Source organism: Mustela nivalis, assembly GCF_964662115.1.
Source record: "Mustela nivalis genome assembly, chromosome: 3".
Taxonomy (NCBI): Eukaryota; Metazoa; Chordata; class Mammalia; order Carnivora; family Mustelidae; genus Mustela; species Mustela nivalis.
In genome coordinates this window covers 165,982,018-165,988,023 of record NC_139022.1, presented here as the reverse complement: position 1 = coordinate 165,988,023, position 6,006 = coordinate 165,982,018, and the positions used below count along the sequence as shown (strand labels likewise).

General features: G+C 41.7%; 1 pseudogene across 1 annotated transcript; it reads left to right on the top strand.

The window, feature by feature from the left end:
• The first annotated feature begins 3,518 nt into the window (after window positions 1-3,518).
• LOC309862212 (ankyrin repeat and fibronectin type-III domain-containing protein 1 pseudogene) lies at window positions 3,519-5,716 on the top strand (annotated as a pseudogene). The gene has a single exon. The product of its transcript is annotated as an ankyrin repeat and fibronectin type-III domain-containing protein 1 pseudogene (transcript).
• The last annotated feature ends 290 nt before the right edge of the window (window positions 5,717-6,006 follow it).

The following is a 6,006-nucleotide window of genomic DNA, read 5'->3' as shown; positions in this document are numbered from 1 at the left end:
CATCAGGCTCTCTGCACGGCAGGGAGCCTGCTTCCCCCTCTCTCTGCCTGCCTCTCTGCCTACTTGTGATCTCTGTGTGTTGAATAAATAAAGAAAAATCTAAGAAAATTAAAAAAAAAAAAACACAAGATCTTTGAGGCACAGGCCAATGGACAGAAGCCATAGCTGTCAGTCAAAGAATAGAGTCAGTCCAGAGTACTTTAAAGGCAGAGAAAGATAGATAGATGAGTAAGAGAGAGAGAGCACTTACCTCTAAAATAGAGAGAACTGATCTTTCTCATTTCTCTGGTCTCTTGTTAAAACTTTCTTTTCGCAAACTTGAAAAGGGATTGAAACGGCCAGAGAATACATTGACATTGCTCATACATTTTTCAGATTCCTAAGATAAAAAAGTAGATGAATAAAGTAGAAAGTAAGTTGAGAAGGTCGGTCAAAAGTTCAAAATGTATTATATGAGGGGGCACCTGGGTGGCTCAGTGGATTAAAGCCTCTGCTTTCAGCTCAGGTCATGGTCTCAGGGTCCTGGGATCGAGCCCCGCATTGGACTCTCTGCTCAGTAGGGAGCCTGTTTCCCCCTCTCTCTCTGTCTGCCTCTCTGCCTACTTATGAACTCTCTCTTCTCTCTGTGTCAAATAAATACATAAAATCTTTTAAAAAATGTATTATATGAGTAATGTCATAGCCCTTGAGTTCAATGTGTTAAAAGATGCAACAGAAACTGACCAAGTCAGAATGAATGCTAATCAGAGATGTTGAAGATTGTTGACCAGGATGTCCATACCAATGCATACCATTGAGTATCAGACTTGGTCTTTCAGATAGGTATATTCAACAATCCCCTGTATTATTGTACTTGGCCAGTGAAAATTTTGAGTTAGTCCCTATAGTTGGCTGAATAGTAGCCTCCAAAATGATGTAGCTATATTCTAATTCCTGGAACCTATGACTATTACCTTATTTGGAAAAAAGATTATTGTAGATGCAAGTTAAGGATCTTAAGAAGAGGTGACCATCCTGGATTATCTATGTGAGCCCTAAATCCAAAAGCAATTGTCCTTATAAGAGACAGAGAAAAACAGAGAAAAGGAGAAGATGATGTGATCACGGAAGCATAAATTAGAGTGACAGAGCCACAAACTAAGGAACTCTTGGATTTTAGGCCCTGTCTTCTTACTCAATTGTGACCTCAATGGTTTTAAGTCTGTGTACTTTCTTTCCCATGTGAGTCATTAAAACCAAGAAAGGTCCTTCCTGAAATCAAGGGATGTAACCACTAAATACCAAAAGAAACTGGCTCTTGATCTGTGATGCTTTTAAGGAAAGATTTTAAACAAAAAAAGGAAAATTGAAAGTAAAGGAAACCTCATCAAAGATGGAGCTAGGAAGCTCTGACCTGGGAGCTCTCACATTCTACCACTCAGACCCCAAACAGGTGGACAGTTAGTTTACACACCACAACCGGAAGAAGGGAGAATTTCTCCTTGTCCAGCAATAGCTCAGTCAATGAAAAGCCACCAAACTCAGCCAATGTGAATTCACCAACTGAATTCCTGGAAACAACTTATTCTTTTCCTCCCAAAAAGCAAGCCCCTTTCCTTTGTTCTAGACTTGCCTATGGTTTGTCGTAGTTTGCTTGTTCAAAATTGCAATTCTCTACTACTCACAAATAACCTCATTTGCTGGTAAAATAACTGGCTCTTTCTCCCCCACCCCATTCAAGTCAACAAGACACACCTTCTTTTATTGGTATTCATATACAGTTTTATCAGAAATATGGACCTGATTGCAAAGCCTTTATAATTTTTGACATAATTACTTTTTATCTATTCTATTCCTTGCCTTCTAGGCTACATACCCACTGGTAAAATCAGACAGAGCTGGTTTAGGGTTTTTCAAGTTCCAGAGACATTTTCTTTCATTCTGTTTCATTGGTATAGCTGAATACATTTATTCACTCATTAGCTCTTGTCTAGTATTTTCTAATTAGCTTTTAATTTTAATTTTTAGGTTTTTGTGTTTTGATTTTTTTAGTTTTCCCCCCACTAGTGTCCTTTTATCCCCTTTTTGCACTCCCTCTAACATCAGTGAGGAATTTCCACTTGTGAGACATAATTGCATACATCTAAACCACAATTCTGTGCCTTGTTTAATTTATTGAGATCTTTGACCATGTAAAATAGAGGAATGTTGCTGGGGAACTACATCCATGTTTTCAAAAACATGATGATTAAGGAATTTTTGCCTGTTCATAATATTCACAGGTGTTCTAGAGATGTGTCTTCTAATTGTATATTGTTTACTTGGATGCAGTTTTACTTTTTTTTTTTTTTTTACTTTGACCTGAATAGCATTGATCTCTATTTTTACTTTAATTAAAGGCTTACTATATCTGTTTTCCTCCACAAAATTATAATTTTCCCATTCTAAGGAAGAAAAATATACTCACTATAAGTCCACTAAGAAAATAATCATTTAATACTAAACTTTAGATATTCAAGAAGTATTTGGAAAAAGACAATGAAACCATTTTATGTTGATTATGGAATTTGGAATTTTTTTTTAAATGTCATATCATTTTGATTTTCTTTGGATTCCCATTGTTATTATAGAATCTTCAAAACACAGTTTTAATGGCTATATAATCTCATCATGTAGCCATCTTAATATATTTATTTTTTCTTCTTCAGAGAGGAAGCCATGTTGATATCTGGAGAATGGGCATTCCAGAAAAAGAATAGAAAATGTGGTCTCTCTAAGGCTAGAGATCATCTTTTACAGGAACTGCAGGGTAGCCAGCTGATGTAGCAGGAATGTGTTGAATTTGGAAATGAGTAGTAAATGAGTTCAAGTGATAAGAGGAACTATGGTACATGGTAGGATTTTACTCACAATGAAGTTGAAATTTTCTGGATGGCTTTGAGCAAACATGTGAGACAACTTGACTTATATCAAATAGTTCAGAGGAAAAAAAAAAAGAAAAGGTGCGAGAATAAAAACAAGGAGATAAGTTAGGAGGCAATACACTAGTCAGGGCCATGGTACTGGTGGCTATTATGAGTATTAAAAGTGGAGGCAATGATATATAGGTGATCCTGCATTTTGAAATGTTCTGAGCAAATGAGATGGAGAAAAAGAGGAGTCAAAAACAATTTTAAGTTTTTGTCCAAAGCCCTTGGAAATATGACATTATAAAAAGCCCAGTTTGGCCGGAGGACGGGAATACAAATGGCGGCCTCCTGTCTCCGGCCTGGAGTAGCCGAGAGCCCGGGGCCCCACTCCTCGGTGCGCCCTCAGGGAACAGCGCCCAGTTGCTCCCGTCTGCCTGGCCTCCGGCCGCGCTCCGAGCTCTCCGAGCCTGCGACCGGTTCAAGAAGCTGCCCTTTAAAGACAGGCATTTTACTTGCAGCAAAATGAGCACTTTATCAGCCACTTGTCCTGTCCCTCTTTTAATGCCACCGTGGAAAACTCATGATTCCTGAACCTAAGAATAGGAAGGAGGTTCACTTGCTTTGCGCAGAGGCTGAGCCACAGGAGAAAGCAAAGCCAATGTGATTTATTGAATGAAAGCGCTGGACAATTACCAACAACTTGTTCCTCTGCTGCCTCGAACAACCTAAACTGGAACTACCGTGTGAAAATGACTCAACAAATGCAGAACCTACATTTTTCTCAGTCGAAGAAACATAGTGCCCCATCGTCTCCCAATGCCGCCAAATGCCTGTACAGAAACCTCTCTGAGAAACTGAAGGGGAGCCACTCTTCATTTGACGAGGCCTATTTTCGAACAAGAACAGACCGGCTGAGCCTCAGAAAGACCTCAGTGAACTTCCAGGGCAATGAAGCCATGTTCGAAGCAGTTGAGCAACAGGACATAGATGCTGTGCAGATGCTCCTGTATCAGTACACACCAGAGGAACTAGATCTCAACACACCTAACAGTGAGGGGCTGACACCTCTGGATATCGCCATCATGACCAACAACGTGCCCATCGCCAGGATTCTTCTGAGGACAGGGGCCCGAGAAAGTCCACACTTTGTCAGCCTGGAAAGCCGAGCACTGCACCTCACCACGCTGGTGCAGGAAGCCCAGCAGAGGGTGAGTGAACTGTCTGCCCAGGTGGAGAACAAAGGACCAAGTCTGGACAGCACAGAGAAGGAAAAACAGCTGAGAGCTTGGGAGTGGCGATGTCGACTGTACAGACGCATGAGGACTGGCTTCGAGCACGCCAGAGCCCCTGAGGTGCCAACCAATGCCTGTCTCATGGTAACCAGCAGCACGGCACTCACTGTCAGCTTTCAAGAGCCTCTTAGTGTCAACGCAGCTGTAGTAACCAGATATAAAGTGGAATGGAGCATGTCTAAAGACTTTTGTCCTTTGGCTGGAGAAATCATCATGGAAAACTTGCAGACCCTGAGATGCACCATCACAGGACTTACAACGGGCCAACAGTATTTTGTTCAAGTCTCGGCTTATAACATGAAAGGATGGGGACCTGCTCAGACCATCGTACCGGCATGTGCCTCGCCTTCTAACTGGAAAGACTATGATGACAGAGAGCCCAGACACAAGGGACAGAGTGAAGTTTTGGAAGGTCTGCTGCAACAGGTCCGAGCCCTTCATCAGCATTACAATTGCCGAGAAACTTCAAAATTACAAACCACAGGCCACAAGCAGTCAGTCTCACGGAGCCTGAAACACCTATTCCATTCCTCAAATGAGTTTGTGAAGACCTTAAAACGGGAACTCTACTTAGCCATTATATTTTATTACAAAGACAATATGTTAGTCACCAATGAAGATCAAATACCAATTGTTGAAATTGATGACTCTCATACCAGTTCCATTACACAAGACTTTCTGTGGTTCACAAAGCTGTCCTGTATGTGGGAAGATATAAGGTGGTTGAGACAAAGCGTACCTATCTCCATGTCCTCATCCACGGTGCTGCAAACTCGGCAGGAGATGCTCGCAGCAATGGCCCAGCTACAGAACTTACTTGGAACACACAACTTGGGAAGAGTTTACTATGAGCCCATTGAAGACCGGCATGGAAACATTCTCATAGTCACCATCAGGGAAGTGGGGATGCTTTATTCATTTTTTAATGGCAAATGGATGCAAATCTCAAAGCTCCAAAGCCAGAGGAAGTCTTTGTCAACACCTCAGGAGCCAACAGCCTTAGACATTTTACTGATCACCATCCAGGATATTCTCTCTTATCACAAAAGGAGTCATCAGCGTCTCTCTCCTGGATTATATCTGGGTTACCTAAAGCTATGTAGCTCTGTGGATCAGATCAAAGTTCTGGTTACCCAAAAGTTGCCCAACATTCTCTGCCACATGAAGATCCGTGAAAACAATAACATTTCCAAAGAGGAGTGGGAATGGGTCCAAAAGCTTTCTGGCTCTGAATCTTTGGAAAGTGTGGATCATACTTCTGACTGCCCCATGCAATTGTTCTTCTACGAGCTCCAGATGGCAGTGAAAGCCCTCCTTAAGCAGATCAATACACCTTTACACCAGGCAAGGAACTTCCGCCTCTACACACAGGAGGTGTTGGAAATGGGTCACAATGTGTCCTTTCTTCTCCTGCTCCCTGCCTCAGACGACGTCTGTACAGCCCCAGGACAGAATAATCCTTACACCCCACACTCAGCGTTTCTTAACCTCCCTCTTCAGATGTTTGAACTTGGTATAGTAGCTTGTTTCACCTAGAAATATTAACCCAGCCTCCTTATAATAAAAATCACAAAGTTATATCTGTTCCCCCTTGTCCCAGTGGAGGGTCAATAAATCACATGATGGCTTTGGCAACAACCCTTCCTAGAACTGTGTACAAGTCTGAGAGAAAGCAAAGCTCCAAGACTATGTGCCTGAGCAATAATTATTGAAACCTAGCTAAGGTCCAATGGAGAGGAGGGAATTCTAAACAGAGTGTTCAGTTATCAGGCTGCAGTTCTTGCCTTCACTTTGCTTTCTTAAAACATAAGTACAAGAACTGATGT